Here is a 17,383-nt window from a genome sequence, read left to right on the forward strand (position 1 = left end):
GGTCTCTGGACCAGTGACGATGGGGCTGGCGGTGGCATCCTGGGCAGTGGGGAGGATGGCGGCCTTCTCCGCCGTGCTGCTCTTCCCAGACTTTGGAGACTTCTTCTGCCCCTTCACCACCTTGGGAGGAGTCACAGCTGACTCGACACTCCCCCCGGGACCCTTGTGAGCGGCTTTGCCGGCAGGAGTCTTCCCCCTCTCCCGACGGGCACTGTCCAACTTCTGGTGCTTCACAGGGGGTGGACTGGCAGTGCTTTGGCTCCGTGTCACACTGGCTGCCCTGGTGCCCAGTGCACTCCACATACCTCTAACAGGCACCACTGGTACTGGAATCTTTTTGGCTGAGGTTCTAGTAAGGGACCTATGAATTGGAGGGGGGGTGATGGGACAGAGGTCAAGGTTGCTCAGGAAAAGGTTCTGACGAACACTGGGACGGGTAGCTGGAGGGAGTCTGGGAGTGGAGGAAGAGGAGGTGGTTGTAGGAGGTGTAACTTTTGATGCTTTGGGTGCAGGTGCATGTTCTGGAGGCTGTCGTGAGGTGGATGCATGTTGGCTGTGTGTGTGCCCGCGTTTGTGTACTTTGGGAGGGGGCGTCACAGACACACTGGGAGAGGACACAGGGGACGTGTAAATGGTAGTGGGGGTGGTGAGTGCAGGTGAGCGGGGTGTGGTGCTGGGTGTTCTGGTGTGAGTCCTAGTGGCTGTAGTGGTAGTGCATGCAGGTGAGAGTGTAGACGACACTGGGAGGGAGGAGGGAGACGACGAGGAGGGGGACACAGTGGAGGCAGTGGATGTTGCTGTGTCTGTATGTGGGTGATGCTTGTGTGAGTGCCTGTGGGATGTGTGGTGCCTATGTTTGCCTGTGCTGCCCTTGTGTGTTGAAGTGTGTGCAGGCTGGTCTGATGGTGTGCTTGGGATAGGCAGAGGTACAGGGTATTGGGCCTGGGTGGAGGAAGTTGGAGGGGGGAGGCTAGACACAGGGACAATGGCTGCCATCAGTGCTGAGGCCAGAGATTGCAGGGTTCGATGATGGGCAGCCTGACCAGAATGAATGCCATCCAGGAATGCATTAGTGTGTTGCAACTCCCTTTCTACACCCTGGATGGCATTCACAATGGTAGACTGCCCAACAGTGAGTGACCTGAGGAGGTCAATGGCCTCCTCACTGAGGGCAGCAGGGGTGACAGAGGCAGGGGCTGAGGTGCCTGGGGCGAAGGTGATGCCCACCCTCCTGGATGAGCGGGCACGGGGCGAAGGCTGAGGGGCAGCTGGGAGGGCGGTGCTGGTAGGGGGGGGGTGGCGGCTGTACCTATAGAAGTGGGGGGCACAGATGTTGCCGCCACCACAAGGGAGCTCCCATCGGAGGACAAGTCCGTGTCGCTGGTTGCTGATCCGGTGACCGCCGTGAAGCTCCCCTTGCCCTCCGTCCCACTGGTGTATTCCGAGTCCGTGGTGTGGCCCTCCATGGCCATGTGGGATGCAGCCCCCTCCTGCTCCGGTGCCCCTGTACCTCCGCCTGATGATGCTGATGCACAAAAGAACAGGGAGAGCACAAAAAGGGGTGGAGAAACAGAAGAAAGACAGGTTGAGTGCATGGCTTACCGCTACTGTTGGCGGACAATACAGACACAGCAGCCCCCTGCACTACGCCGTGCTCTTGGCCTCTACAGATGCAGTTCCTGGGATATGGCCTACATGGCTATGAGTGTCATCTGCCCACATAGATGACACAGGAGCATGTATACCTGTACTTGGCACTCTACAGAGGTGGGGTGGAGTGGCACATGGCCTGCATTACGGAGGGGCCTAGCCTACGGAACTCGCCCTGGCCTAGGGAAACCCACAGCCCTCCTCCCCCACCCAGACCCCTCCACTGTGCGCAAAGTCATGAGAATGTGAGTGTACTCACCCCCTTGTGTCTGCTGTGATGCCCTCATGCGCCCATCCAACTCAGGGTAGGCACCCGCCAGGATCCGGAACATCAGGGGGGACATGGTGCGACGGGCACCCCTCCCACGTTGGGAGGCCATCCCCAGCTGAGCCTCCGCCGTCTTCTTGCTCCAGCGGCGAATGTCCTCCCATCTTTTACGGCAGTGGGTGCTCCGTCTCTGGTGGACCCCCAGGGTCCGGACGTCCTTGGCGATGGCACGACAAATATCCTTCTTCTGGTGGGCGCTGACCTACATGACATGTACAGGGGAAGAAGAGAAGTGCACCGTCGTAGTGAGTGGCCCACATCCCTGCCCTTGCCATGTGGCACATGCATTCACACTCCTTCATGCTCACAGAACTCTGCCCCCTTCCTACTTACATCCAGCCCTCTCCACCCAGGCATAGCCCATACAACTTGCGCCCTATGTACTCACCTGTTGGTCTGGAGGACCGAAGAGTAGCGTGTACTGGGGGAGGACCCCGTCCACGAGCTTCTCCAACTCCTGTGCAGTGAAGGCAGGGGCCCTTTCCCCAGACGCACGTGCCATTGTCTCTTCCAGACCGAGTTCACAGCAGCACTTGCAGTGTAGGTCCTCTCCTGTCGAAGATCAGGTATTGAGTGATTGAACAGATAGAAAATGGCAGTCACGTCCGCTGTGGTGACGTCCGCGGCGGTGCGTATCATCACCGCCGGCGCACTTCGCCATTGGCTCCTGGGACCCATAGGGTCCAACGTTAACCAATGCAGCATTGCGCCGCGGTCTACGACCGCCTACCGCAATGGTGTACAACGCCAGCGCAGTTACCTCACATCCCATTGTCCTACTTTCGAGGTCAGGCATCCGCCATTTCAGGGGCCCACATTGCTTCATTTACAATTGCGTCACACATACCTAGGCCTGGACTCAACACACATACAGGAAGATTTTTGTATTTTGTGTCGTGTTCTGTGTAGCTGAGGGTACATACCTCAGAATTGGTTGACTCTGTGGTCGCTGTTGTCCTTCCTAGGCACCGTCAGCTGGGACATGTGAGGAGATGGCGGAATCCTCCGGTGTGCCGACCGCTGGTGGACCTGTTGACAATGGAGGAGCGACATTTAATCATCATCTACAGGTTTGACCGTGCCACAATCCAGGAACTGTGTACCCAGTTGGAGCCAGACCCCATGTCACCAATCCGCCATCCCACAGGAATCCCCCCTCAAGTGCAGGTGCTATCAGTGCTCCATTTCCTAGCAAGTGGGTCATTTCAAACAACAGCGGCCATGGCATCAGGGATGTCCCAGCCTATGTTTTCCAACGTGTTGTCCAGAGTGTTGTGTGCCCTGCTGAAACACGTGAGGAGCTACATTGTTTTCCCTCAGGTGGAGGATTTGGCTACAGTTAAAGGTGACTTCTATGCCCTGGGACATATCCCTAACATCATAGGTGCCATTGATGGGACCCATGTGGCTTTGGTTCCCCCCCCCCCCCCACAGGAGTGAACAGGTGTACAGGAACCGGAAGAGTTATCATTCCATGAATGTACAGATGGTATGTTTGGCAGACCAGTACATCTCGCAGGTAAATGCTATGTTCCCTGGCTCAGTGCATGACACCTACATCCTGCAGAATAGCAGCATCCCTTAAGTGATGGGTCAACTCCAGAGGCACCGTGTGTGGCTATTAAGGGACTCTGGTTACCCCAACCTGTCATGGCTATTGACCCAAGTGAGGAATCTCAGGACCAGGGCAGAGGAATGCTACAATGAGGCCCATGGGCGGACTAGGAGGGTGATCGAATGCACCTTCGGCCTCCTGAAGGCCAGGTTCAGGTGCCTCCATATGACAGGTGGTTCCCTATTCTACTCACCAAGGAAGGTGTGCCAGATCATCATCGCCTGCTCTATGCTTCACAATCTTGCTTTGCGACGCCAGGTGCCTTTTCTGCAGGAGGATGGTCCAGATGACGGTGTTGTGGCAGCTGTGGAGCCTGTGGACAGTGATGAGGCGGAAGCAGAGGAAGAAGACATTGACAACAGGGACTCTGTCATACAGCAATATTTCCAGTGACACACAGGTGAGAACAATTGTTTTACTATTACATTTACTTTCACACTTCTACCTCTATCCTGTCTGTCAATTTGAAGCAGTATTTGCTAACTGAGTGGTACATTACCATTACGGTTTCACAGGTGTGGTTACCAACGTGTGTCATCTGCTTGCATCCTTAATGGGCTTGTGATGTGTGACATAGGTATGTTGACATTACATTTTCGAATGGATTTTGTCATTGTCAAAGATAATACACATTTTCAAAATCACAGACTGACTCCAGATTGTTTTGTGGTTCCAGGGTGTTTATTGAAGTGCTAATTATTGGAGGGGGTGGCAAAATGGTGATGGGTGATGGTGGAGGAATGTCCATGGCAGTGTCCAGTCTATTAGTCTCACAGGTGCACTGCCCATACGGGCATAGGAAGTGGAGCTGGGGCAGTTCCAATCTGGACAGGGTAACAAAGTGGGACAGTGGGATGACAATCAGGGTGGTCTCATTTCCTGGCGGGGGTCTTGCCATCTTGCTATGTCCGGTTCCTGGATCTCAGGGACCGCTTGCGGGGTTTTTCTCCGTCTGCAGGGGGTGGGGTGCTGGTGTGGTGGTCCTGTGGCGGGGCGTCCTGTCCACTAGCGCCGGCGGAGGTGGTGGGCAGTTCATCGTCCAGGCTAGTGTCAGGGGCCCCTTGGAGTGTCACGGTGTCCCTCATGGTCTTCTGTATGTCCTTCAGCACCCCTACGATGGTGCCCAGGGTGGAGCTGATGGTTCTGAGCTCCTCCGTGAACCCCAAATACTGTTCCTCCTGCATGCGCTGGGTCTCTTGAAACTTGGCTAGGACCGTAGCCATCGTCTCCTGGGAGTGGTGGTATGCTCCCATGATGGAGGAGAGGGCCTCGTGGAGAGTGGGTTCCCTAGGCCTGTCCGTCCCCTGTCGCACAGCAGCCCTCCCAGTTCCCCTGTGTTCCTGGGCCTCCGTCCCCTGGACCATGTGCCCACTACCACTGCCACATGTCCCTGTTGTTGTTGGGGTGGTGGGTTATCCTGGGTTCCCTGTAGTGGTGGACACACAGCTGATTGACGTGTACTGGGGACGGAGGTATGGGCCCGCTGGGTGGGTGCTGTGCTGGTGTTACCAGAGGGTGGAAGGTCAGTGTTGGGCTGTGCCTGTGCGAGGGGAACCGACTGTCCCGAGGCCCACGATGGTCCGGGCTGGTCATCTGGATCCAGTTGGCCAGAGCTGCTGTCATCACTGTGGGCCTCTTCTGTGGGTGGGGTAGAGATGTCTGGACCCTCCTGTCTGGTGACCTTACGTAGTGGTCCTGCAGGGGTATAAAAGCATGATTATTGCATCTGTGTGTATCATGGTGTGCAACGGGTGGGTGAGCGTGTACCCCAGTGCTAGCATTCCTGTGTGGTGGCTTGTGTGATGATGGTTAGGGGTTGTTATGGGTATGTGCAGTGGGCATGCTTTAGTGATGGGTGTCCATGCTTTGTTGTGTCATGCAGGGCTTGGTGTTGGGATGTGTGGTTTGTGTTATTAGTACATTAGTGAGGAGTTGGAGTGATAGGGGAGGGGGTGAGGGTGGGGGTGTGTGATAGCATGCAGGTAGGGTGGGGGATATGATAGTTAAGATTTGACTTACCAGTGTCCATTCCTCCACCGACTCCTCCGAGGCCCTCTGGATGCATAATGGTCAAGACGTGCTCCTCCCATGTTATTAGTTGTGGGGGAGGATGTGGGGGTCCGCCGCCAGTCCGCTGAATCGCGATGTTGTGCCTGGAGACCACGGAACGCACCTTCCCCCATAGGACGTTCCACCTCTTCCAGATGTCCTCCCGATTTCTTGGGTGCTGTCCCACTGCATTGACCCTGTCCATGATTCTTCGCCATAGCTCCATCTTCCTAGCTATAGAGGTGTGCTGCACCTGTGATCCAAATAGTTGTGGCTCTACCCGTACGATTTCCTCCACCATAACCCTGAGCTCCTCCTCCGAAAACCTGGGGTGTCTTTAGCGTGCCATGGGGTGGTGTAGGTGATGTGTGGGGTGGTGTATGTGGTGATGAGTGTGGTGATGTGTAGTGGTGTGGGGTGTTTTGTGCGTGGATGTTGTGTGGGTAATGGTGTTGTGTGCCTCTGTGTGGTGAGGTTGTCTATTGCTGTGCTCTCTCTCTGTCACCTTCGTCTCTAATTTTGGGTCATAGGGGTTTGTGGGTGATGTGGGTGTGTGTTTTATATTGTGTTGGGTGTGTGGGAGTGGTGTTTGTATGTGTATCAGGTATGTGTATTTTGAATTGTCCAATGTGGCGGTGTTTTGGAGATGTGTGTGTATTTTGAGCACGGCGGTGTGCACCGCCAATGGAATACCGCGGTTGAAAGACCGCCGCGTGGATTCGTGGGTCGTAATAGCATGGGTGTGTTTCTGTTGGCGTGACGGTGGAGGATTTGTTTTCGCCAATTTATCACTGACCTTTGGTGTGGCGGACTTGTGTGGGTGTCTGAATTTCAGCGGATTCTGAGATGTGGGTCATAATAGCTGTGGCGGAATTCCACAGCCGCGGCAGTGTATTGGCGGTCCTCTGCACGGCGGTAAGCGGCGTTTACCGCCAATGTTGTAATGGCCCCCTTAGTGTGTTGTATTGTGCTACCTTTGTTTGCAGCTACTTCATGAAGAGGTATGGCCCATGGAGTTGGACGTATGTGCTATGTTGACTTGCACTTCCACATTGTGCAAATAGGCATGTCATTTTGGTCTAGTGTTGTTTGTCCCAGAGATACCTGAATGGCCAGTGCCTGTGCAAATGTTTAAGGGGCATGTGCAAAGCGATATGTGTCCCAGTGCAGCCTTCTTCCCTGAGTGTTCCTGGTGACTCCATCCCTATTGTGCAGGTACTGTTTGCATAGTGATCTTTCTATATTGGTCTCTCTGTGTATTGTGCATCCCATTGTCCTTCCATTGTTTTGCAATGTGGGTGATGTGTGTGTCCATTGCAGGGATGTTTACTGGGAGTGGTGTTTGTGTTCCATGCAACATCCACACATATGTGTGTTGAATATGACAACAGTCCATGGCATCAATCAATCAATCAATCACTATTTGTAAAGTGCAGCTACTCACCCGTGAGGGTCTCAAGGCGCTGGGCGGGAGGGGAGGTGCCTCATCCAAAGAGCCATGTCTTGACGTTCTTCCTGAAGATGGTGAGCGACTGGCTTTGCCTGAGGTGCAGGGTGAGGCTGTTCCAGCTCTTCGCTGCAGTGTAGGTAAAAGATCGTCCTGCGGCGGTGGTTTTGCAGATGCGAGGGATGGTGGCCAGGGCAATCTGGGCGGAGCGGAGGGATCTGGCGGGGGTATGGAAGGAAACGCTGTTGTTCAGGTAGGCTGGTCCTGTGTTGTGTGTGGCCTTGTAGGTGTGGGTGAGAAGCTTGAAGGTGATTTGCTTCTCGACTGGTAGCCAGTGGAGGGTCCTCAGGTGTTGGAAGATGTGTTCTCGGCGAACGAGGTCCAGAATGAGTCTAGCGGTGGCGTTCTGGATGAGTTGAAGTTTTTTGATGTTCCGAGTTGAGGTGCTGGCGTAGAGGGAGTTGCCGTAATTGAGCTTGCTTGTGACTAAGGCGTGGGTGAATGTCCTGCAACAGTCTGCTGGGATCCATCTGAAGATCTTCTGGAGTTTGTGGAGTGTGTGCCAGCAGGAGGAGGCAACAGAGTTTACCTGGAGGGTCATAGATAGGGAGGAGTAGAGGATGATTCCTAAGTTGTGGGCGTGTTCGGTTGGTGCAGGGGGGGTGCTGAGGGATGTGGGCCACCAGGAGTCGTCCCAAGCTGAGGTGGTGTTTCTGAAGATGATGAACTCCGTCTTGTTGGAGTTAAGCTTGAGGCAGCTTTCTCTCATCCAGGTGGTGATGGCTTCAATTCCTGTGTGAAAGTTCCTTTGGCCGTGTCTGGGTATTTGGTGAGGGAAATGATGAGTTGTGTGTCATCGGCATATGACACGATGTTCATACTGTGGCTTCTGTTGATGGCAGCAAGAGGGGCCATGTATACGTTGAACAGTGTGGGACTCAGTGAGGATCCTTGGGGGACTCCACAGTTGACTTCTGTGGGTCTGGAGGTGTAGGCCTGGAGTCTGACCCTCTGAGTCCTCCCAGAGAGGAAGGAGTGGATCCATTCCATGTATCTTACACGGATTCCTATGTCATGGAGTCTGGTGTGCAGGGTACTGTGGGAGACCGTGTCAAAAGCTGCTGAGAGGTTGAGGAGTATGAGTGCTGCGGTGGGGACGAGGTCTAGGAAAAATCGGATGTCGTCGGTGGCTGCAAGGAGTGCTGTCTCTGTGCTGTGATTGCTGCAGATGCCGGACTTGGAGCTTCCCAGGGAGTTGTTGGCCTCGATGAAATTCCATAGTTGTGCATTGATTGCTTTCTCTAGCACTTTGGCAGGGTAGGGTAGCAGCGAGATGGGCCAGATGTTCTATAGTTCTGATGGGTTGGCCTGTGAGGAATGCAAGTGTGTGAGTTCTATTTGTAGATGTGATTTTGGTGGGTTGTTGGTGTTGTGTGAGACAATGTTGTGTAGACTTCACTGTCCCTGTGCCTGAGGTGACCAGACATCTTTTTTGTGTAGTGTTTCAGTGCAGTGTGTGATCTGCCCAAAGGGGGCATTTTGTGACTGTGAATGTGTCCTTCTTTGTGTCTGTTTCCCACTGTGGACACAATGAGATGTGTACTTGTTGCCCCTACTGTGACCCCCATATTATGTGGCTGATGGCACAACGATCTATTGTTCAAATGCATGACATAGGTAGGTGTGTGTACTTATGGGCGGTTGCGTCTATGGCGGTGTGGATTTTGTGTTCCTTTGAGGATTAATAGCAGCAGCAGGACCTGTGTGATAGGCTGCATGGTGGCACCAGATGTGTAAGGCTGCCTGCAGGTGAGTGTCTCCCTTTATACTCCCCACTTCCGCCTGCTGAGACGTGGTGATTGGACCGCTATGGTCAGAGTGGCGGTGTGCAATCTCATAATGTGACCGGTGGAAACACTGTATCTACCGGCCTAGTTGTGCTGCCTCATGACCGCGGCGGTCTATGCTGCCTGACGGTGTCCGCAGGACCATTGCTGTCTTTGCTCCAAAGGCCTGCATGACTTGTAATATGGCAGTCTGACCTCCAAGCCAACAGTGGTCAGACCGCCAATGCTGCATGGCCGTCCATGGACCACCAAACTCAAAATGAGTCCCTTATTCTCTTTTTTGGTGTTCATACTCCTCCAACGAGTCCAGGTCACAGGCTGTATCCTAAGATAAGTTCCACAAGGCTGGAAACCTTCTCACTGAGGACCTCTGAAACATGTTTGCTGCTGTGGAGAAGTTCCAAGTGGAAGAAACTGATTTGTTTAACCTAGTGTCATCATGCTTTAGAAGGATTAGTTTCAGTGGTTGGTCCCGGTCTAGAAGCACAAAAATGTTGTAAGCCCTGTTAGACACAGCCAAGACCCCAGGAGCAGCACTGGGGACACTCACTCCAACAGAGGTCACGTAGTATGGTCCAGTCCAGCTCCATTTCCTACTGGTCAGCTGAGCACATCAGAGAAAAGGCCTCTGATAGCTTGTTGTGTTACTGTAGCCATACAGGAGGTCAGCCAACTAACCCATGATGTCCTGGGTACAAGTGGAAGCAGGTCCAGCCCTTCACGTCTTCTCACAGGTCTCAAACAGCAAGTGCAATCCTTCTGTTCTTCCACAGATACAGACACTGTTCTGAGGAGAGTGCACTCGAGTGCTACATTTATGCTTGGTATCAGTTAGCAGGTGGGGGTGCCTCCTGGAGCCTCCCTGGCCTCTGAGGTAAAAGTTTAGAGAGGCAACCCTACACACTTTTGCAGCAGTGCATGTTTACGTTACTGCTTACAAGCTTACATTTCACCTTACTTCCAAAATCCAAGATGAGGAAATTCTTCTTCCCTTGTGCAGTTGTGCAAAGTCGGTGTGCCCACATAGTGGTGTGGTCAGCGTAGTGAGCAGTCAGTCCTCTCCTCTGTGGTCACTCAAAACCAGTTGTGTGGGAAGCTCTCTGCCCACTGTGTTTGGTGCCAGTTTGACTAGCAGGACAAAGGCTGGTCCTTTCAAAGTGACATCTGACATTTGCTTGTGAGAGGGTAAGACCCTTGAAAGTTCCTGGGCCCACCTCAACTGGTCTTCCTGCCAAGGAAAGAAACTGCCTCCCCACACCCAGGCCATTTTCTCTGCTATGGAAGCAGTTTTCACACCTAATTAAGATCTGGACAGAAATTTGAGAGCTAATGTAAATGAGTCTCCAGGAGCTTCAGGCAGGTAACTTTCTAAATATGTATTACAAATGAAACGTCATCAATGAATTGGGGTTTTAATAAATACAAGAAAGACTGGTTTAGTTATTTTTCTAGCTAGTCCCAAACTTCAGATAGCAGAATTAATATTGGTCAGCCAGAGCTTTCCACAGTTACTGGGTGTCACTGCAGAAACATGGTGACCTTAAATTTTTACATGTCCCATTTTTATACAGTATGCTCCCTATCTTGTGGGCTACAAGGCCTACGTAACGGTGGGATTAATATTTAAAAGGAAGGTTTTTCCCCTGTCAAAAGGGTTATTTTGACAGGTGGATCTGCAGGTTTAAACTGTAGCAGTCAGTCTACCATGGTTCCTTTCCAAACTGGTGGATGGTTTAATACATGCTGCACTACAAATGTGAGATTTAACCTTCTATGCTTAAGTGTATTTCTGCACCATACACCTTTTAAGAAAGTTAAATAAGCCAATTAGGAGTTAGCTTATTTAACAACGTTTAAGGGGTCAGGGCACTTTCATCGAGACCTAGGCAGCAGTCTTCCAATGCACAGTCAAAAAAACAGAATCATGAATCCAAAAAAATGGTGATGACCACCCAAAAAGGGGCACTTGCTCACAAACAAGAATTAATACTTTAAAAAATCATCCTCCACTCAAACCTTCAACATATCTAACAAAATAAAATCAAAATGTAATAAACAATTCCAAATCTATTAAAAGGGAATACAAACATACATCAAATTCAAATATCAAATTAATTACTTACAATTAATTAATATACCTTTAAAAAGCACTAGATATTTCCATAATAATATTACAAAAATAACAATTGAATTATTTCACAATACCATAAACAAATAATGAAAAAATAACAATAGAACATAAAAAGATATTATAGTAAGTATATTTTGAACTTCAATATTATTGTAAAGAAGTAAATAAAAACAATGGGGGTCATTATGACCCTGGCAGTCAGGGTAAATATAGCAGTAATACTGCCAACAGGCTGGAGGTACATACCGCCATATTGTGAGATTGACGGGTTGGCTGCAGCCATGGCGGTATGAGAGATGTCTATCTCCAGCCCGGCGGCTGACATAGTACTGCCCATGGCATAATGAGCCGTTAGCAACGCCACGAAAACCATGGCGGTAGACCCTGCTGGTGACAGGGAATTCCTTCCTGACGCCACCCAGCCCCCTCCATCCAAAATCACCCCCAAACACACACTAACCCCCTCCCCGATACACAAACCAACACCCCCACCCTGCCTCCGATCCACTCACTCATCTCCCACCCCCTCTGATACAGAAACACACCCCTCCACCCCCATACACACACCCCCCCGCATACATGCACACAGACACCCACACGCACCACGCATACACACATTCATACACACACTGCAGACACGCATTCATACACACACTGCAGACATGCCATCATACACGCATACTTCCAGACATACTCACACACATTCTTACACAATCACACTTACATGCAGACACGCACCCCCTTCACCATTCTTACACGCACTCACTCACACGCATACAACCATGCAAATAACACAACACACACAGACGCATTCACACATGCACTCACACACCCAGACACACACAAAACACATCCACCCTCCCTCCCTCACCCCTGTTGGATGCCCGAATTACCTTTTCTGGCGAGGAGGTTGTCCGGCAGGGAACGGGAAGGGGCACTGCTTCTGCCAGCAGCGCCCCAACAGCATACACCGCCAGGCCATATTTCTGGTCAAAATATGGCTGGTTGTGTTCTACTGGCGGTGCTGGTGTTAGCAGCGCCAGGTCAACACCTTCCGCCAATATGAACACTGCCGGATTTCCGCCCTTATTGTGGTGGAAGTCAGGCAGTGCTCATAATATGGCAGACAGATGGTAGCCGCGGTGGCAGTATGTTGCCGGCATCACTGAGACAGTTGGCGGTATTTACCGCCAATGTCATAATGACCACCTATATATTCACCTTTGTTATTTTGTTCCATAATGTTTGTATTCACAATATTTTGACATGATATCATGGTCAAACAGCAGTTTTGAATTGATATTTAGGGGGAGCATTAGACAAGAGAAGTAAGGAGAGAGATAGAACACATGGGACCTGGTTCACAAACGTAAGTTACACTTTTGAGTAAATTACTACTTTTCAGTATCTACAGACTGTAGTTCTGTAGTAACTTCTACTTTTGTAGTAAGTCGAGCACTACACATGGACAGCAACTGGAACCGGAACACCCACCCCATATAATAATTGAGTTAGGGATTTAAAATAAATCCCGATAGAAAATAATGTTACATTGAATTAAATTATTTTAAATAGTTTAAAGTATTTACAAATATACACCATTAATCCAGGTTCCATTAATCGAGTCTTAGGTCGAGCAGCGCAGCGCGTAGACTGAAGGCTTTTCACTCAGTCCCTACGAACAGCGAATGTGAAAGGAGCAGTCGCTAAATACACTGGTTTCACGTGGCATCACTTTCTGGTCAAAACGAGGCGTTACTGTGTCCTCTTATTACAGGACAGGCTATCCAACAGCATAAAAGGAGATTCACCAGTCACACAATGTGAGACCTAAAAACGGAGAAACCTATCCACACTGACGTGGGACGGCAAACGGGAGCTCAGGCAATTCCAGAATTGGAAGCAGATCCATGCAAAAAACCTAGCTGCTGCCAGGAACGGCACCAGGGACAGAGAAGAGAGGGAAAGAGCCCAGAGAGCCCTCTCAGACGTCATAGAGGTGCGCAAGGCAAGGCACATCCAGTTCCCAGGCTTCCAGGCACCCTCAGACTGCAGAGCCCAGAATCCCTGGGACAAAGAACACACAACAAACATAGTGAAACTCAGTGACTGTGTTGGAACTGGCATACTAGCGGCAAGCCAGTGATCACGAATCACCCAAAGCACTTGGCTGCACGCTGCCATTCCAGCACTGAAGCAGCCAGTAAATAGACCATCATGATTAGCACACACCCAAATTAAAATCAATCACCAGCCGAAGCACTCAGATATTGCCTGTCAACCCAGGGGTGGCAGCAAGGATGACATTAACACGTGGAAGGAAAAAAGCAGCAATGAGGCAAAGGCAAGGCTCCCCGGGGGAAGGACAGCACGAGCCAAAAAATGAATCTACAGAAAGGAAAATACCCCCAAACCCGGCGCAAACAAAGAAATCGCCTTGCAAATCTCCAAGCAAGGGAAAAAAAGCAGGATACAAAATCACAGACTTCTTGTTCACTAAGAAGGAATCGAACTCCACCAGCACCTTAATAGGTATAGCTCTTGCCAAAGACTCCTAGACAACAAGCGCAGTTGACGTGAAGACTGCGCAGGACATTGAAAGGACCTGTGCGGACCAGGGAAAAATCAACACACCAATTCCCCAGCAAAATAAAACCGGCTTAAAGATCAATGCAGACATTCACAGATGTTACTTAAATGATACTTTTTCCACTTTAAACCTCAGTAATTGGAACAACTGGGGTGAGAGTCTGTGCTGCACTCCTTTTTCCAAACAACCCTCGCAAGTAGAGAACGACACAGACTGCATCATAATTGAGGAATATCCGCTGATAGACCTCTCAGATACAAGCTCAGAAACACCTCAAGGTAATATACTAACTATAACAACATCCCACACGCATGTATCCTCAGCTGTCATGGCAATGGAGCAACCAGAGCAACTAGAGGAACTTGAAGACTCATTAGACCACACAACGGGGGCTAAAGCAAATGTAGAACCATCAACATCTGGAGACTCGTGGAAGGCCTTGCTAGCAACAATGGACGCGATGTGAGCAGCTATCCAATTTCAAGCAGATAAGCAAGACACCCAGGTAGATTTACTTAACATTCTGGCCATCCACATTGTGAACATCGACAACAAGCTACAATCCTTGAACGATCTGATAAATAGGGCTCAAACCCACTCATACACCCACAGGTAACATGTCAGTGCTCCATCACAGGCGACAACTCACAAAGAACCCTTGATATCCTAAACGACATCTTGAAAGAGGTAAAAATCCAGACCCTTACAACTGAAGATCATTTTAGTAGTAGTGGCGACAAGACCTCCAAAAACCTAATGAATAAGGAAAACCCCCAAAACGCGAAGGAATTCCATGAGGAAAGCAATAATATCAACGATATCCACTTATCCGGACAGGAAAGGTCTCAAAGCAACATAGAGGGCAGATCATGCCTTAGAACACAAGAAATGGGACCCCCCACGGGTGGATCGAAGGAACTAATTCCCAACAATTCAATAGTGGAGGAATCTTCCCTCACGAAACGGGAAAAGAAATGAAAAAGGACAGCACAGAAAACATCTAAGGGGGTCCTGCAAAGCAGTATAAGGAAATCATTTGCTAAATCAAATGGCACGCAGTCCAAGGAATCAGAAAGCACGGAAAACAGAAACAAGATCTTCCAATCTAGACAGATCAGGGCAGAACAGCCAGCTACCAAGGACAATTCCACAGGCAAACCAAATGCTCTGGTTAATCAATTAACATCACGGCAACAGTCTCCGAAAAAAACCCATTCCAGCAACAAGCAGGGTAGCAGCCTTTTGCATGGAGAGATGGCCTTAAGAGAATTCCAGGGAAACAGAACAATCATCAGGCAGTGCTCAGAACAGGGAACTCAGCAGGTTACTGTCAGGCAGGAAATTGGCAAACCCTAGGAATATAACCCTCAACGCACAAGCTCCGCACACAACATGACCGTAACAAATCAACCTGCAGGCAACAACAAACAGATTTTAGATCATGGTTACCACCCTTCGTCAGATGATTGCACAAACAGCGCGGCACACCAGATAACACAGGACAAGGCGGCCTCAGAGGATAATAAATTACTTTTCATCCCTTGCTATAGTTCGAAGGGGGCTTTTGACATTCTAAATAGAGGCACCATACTGAAGTTAATAAATGCGATTTTGCACCTGGCTCACATTTCAAAAACAGAATTGATGACCGTGGTGTTCACTCCACATCCAAACAAAAAAGACAAAGAGGCAACGCTTACACCCTGGACCACGTCCGCTATTATTGATCAAATTTTAGTACATCAAGATACGTTTAGCGCATGGGGCATCGTCCTGCAAAAACTAGAACCGCCCAGATACCCTAACCTTCTGGTACCGCAACAAAAGAAGGGCGGCTCAATTTTAAAAGGGGCCGTGGGAATAGAAACCTCCCCAAGCAGTTGGGACAACATAACAATTGTAAAGCACCAAAGCACGCTCCATCCTGGCATGCACCAACAGATCTTCATTGGTATGCCCTCAACAGTCAAACAGGCTGGAAGGCAAAAGTTAAATGACAACAATCACAAATGGTCCTGACGAAAACCCAGAATATATCCATATTTTCTCCTGGACACTGACGGTCTAAAAAATCTGGTTACCGACATGGAGGGTCTGAGTTTCCTTCAGCAGTTTGAAATCGTCATGTTGCAGGAAACATGGTGCATGGAGCCGATACAAATTTCGGGATATTCTGGGATAGACGTCTTTGCAAAACAACCCCAAAAACCTGGACACCCCAAGGGGGGGCCTCACAACGTACTGCTTCACAAAAATCAACTAGGTGATCAAACAGATCGACCTGGGAATCGACTGGCTGCTACCAATAAAATTGGAACATCGGGCACCATCAGGCAACAACAGAACTTTACTATTGATCAACGTATACATACACTCTAATAAAACGCAAAACAGTGAAAACATTAAAACATTGACCAGTATTCTAAAACTGCTGCAGAAGCAAAACAAGGACGCAATCCTCATTTTGTCTGCCGATTTCAACCTTGATTTGAGAAAGGGCAGCACAAAACGCCCTAACAGAACATGTGCATATATAAAGTTTGAAACCCTGGGTTTGTGCTGCCTGACGCCTTTTCCCGAGGATGCCTCATCCGCACAAGTAACCTTTTCGAGTAGCACAAAAAAATCCAACATCGACTTTACATTAATAAATGAAATCGCATTGTCACTGGTCTCAGCATATAGGATCCAAAAACGCACAGAGAGCGACCACTCTCCACAACTTATCAAGATCCGGAATGAATGGAATCGGCTCCCCACTGCCAATATCATAATTTTAGCCCCAGTGACTTATGATACAAAAAAATTGAAATGGAAGGACCGGGCCTCGATAAAGTAATGGAAGAAGTGCACAACCAAAGAGCTCAAAGAAACATTAAGAATGCAGGAACAAGAAGACCACACCCAAGGAGAACGAGTGATCGCTTGGAGGTACTTGCGTGATTTCTTAATAAATACATTTTCCATCAAAAAACATCTTCAAATTTCGGTCACAGAGTCAAAAAAACAAAGTTAAGAGTTGCAAAGGAGAAAAACCATGGTTCAACAGAACATTGCGTAATCAGAAAAATCAAGTCTCTAGAGAATTAAAAAAAGCCCTAAAGGACATACACTGGGGCAGGAAATCTGATGACACAAGGCTTTCTGAATTAAGAGCCAAATATAAGAAAAACTGCTGGATGCCAAAACAGAGTTACCACGAGGATCTGTGGACCAAGCTGCTTATGTCCAACAAACAGAAAATTAACAAAAAGTTCTGGGAACTAATACACGGACTAACTCAGGGAAAAAATAGAAACACGAATGCAGGTATTGATGCATCCACATGGGAACCCGACGTACAGACAATGTTCTCACTCCCAGAGCACCATGTGAAGGAGGAGGCCACACAGATAGCCAATGACTTAAGCAAGACTAATTTTGGCTTCAGAGTGACAACGCAAACAGACTTACCTCTAAACGAAAATGAAGGAAAGCATGCACTAATGACCATCGACATAGAAATGCTAAGCCTTGTCAAGGAACTAAAACTGGAAGGGACTGCTGGTCAGAATGGAATTCCGAACGCCTTGTTTAGAGGAGATCCTTCATTCTAGGCGCATTATTTGGCGCTGCTTTTCAACGATCTCCGAGGCACTACGGGTCTTCCAGAGGCATGGAAAGGCAGCATTATTCACCCTATATACAAAGCAGGCAACCCCGCAAACCTTTTAAACTACAGGCTAA

The sequence above is a fragment of the Pleurodeles waltl genome, chromosome 4_1 (assembly GCF_031143425.1).
Source record: "Pleurodeles waltl isolate 20211129_DDA chromosome 4_1, aPleWal1.hap1.20221129, whole genome shotgun sequence".
Taxonomy (NCBI): domain Eukaryota; kingdom Metazoa; phylum Chordata; class Amphibia; order Caudata; family Salamandridae; genus Pleurodeles; species Pleurodeles waltl.